Consider the following 681-nt stretch of genomic DNA (forward strand, 5'->3'; position numbering starts at 1 on the left):
AAATGGATAAATTCCTTGAAAGACACACCACCAAGTCTAAAGAAAAAAGAGGTAATCAGAATATTGTTTAACACAGCTATTAAAGAATCTGAATTATACAGTCAACGTCCTCCTCACAGAGAAACGACAGGCCCAGATTGTTCCACGAGTAAATTCTACCAAACATTTAAGAAAGAAAGAATACCAACTCGACACAAAATCTTCCAGGAAATCCAACAGGGACTACTTCCCAACTCACTCTACGAGCCCAGTACCATCCTGCTGCCTAAACTAGAGAGATGTTACAAGAAAACACAAACATTCCTTATAAATATAGATGAAAAAACTCTAAAAGGTTTGTTAAGGAAATGGACTCCAACATATACAAAAAGGATAACACATCATTACCAACCGAAGCTGATCCCAGGAATGCAAAGTTTGTTTGACATTTGAAAAATCAATCAATGTAATTCACCATATTAAGAAACTAAAAAAGAAAAAAAAAGCCATATGATCATTTCGATAGATGTAGAAAGAGCACTGGACACAACCCAACATTCACTGCTGAAGAGAACTCGCAGCAAACGCGGAACAGAGGCGGCCTGTTCGGCTTGATGAAGGGCAGCTCCGAAAGCTTAGGAACATCGCACGTAACAGCGAAGCCCGCGCTTCCCCTCCGCTCAGGAGCGAGGCACGCGTGTT

The sequence above is a fragment of the Hipposideros armiger genome, unplaced genomic scaffold (assembly GCF_001890085.2).
Source record: "Hipposideros armiger isolate ML-2016 unplaced genomic scaffold, ASM189008v1 scaffold_574, whole genome shotgun sequence".
Classification (NCBI taxonomy): Eukaryota; Metazoa; Chordata; class Mammalia; order Chiroptera; family Hipposideridae; genus Hipposideros; species Hipposideros armiger.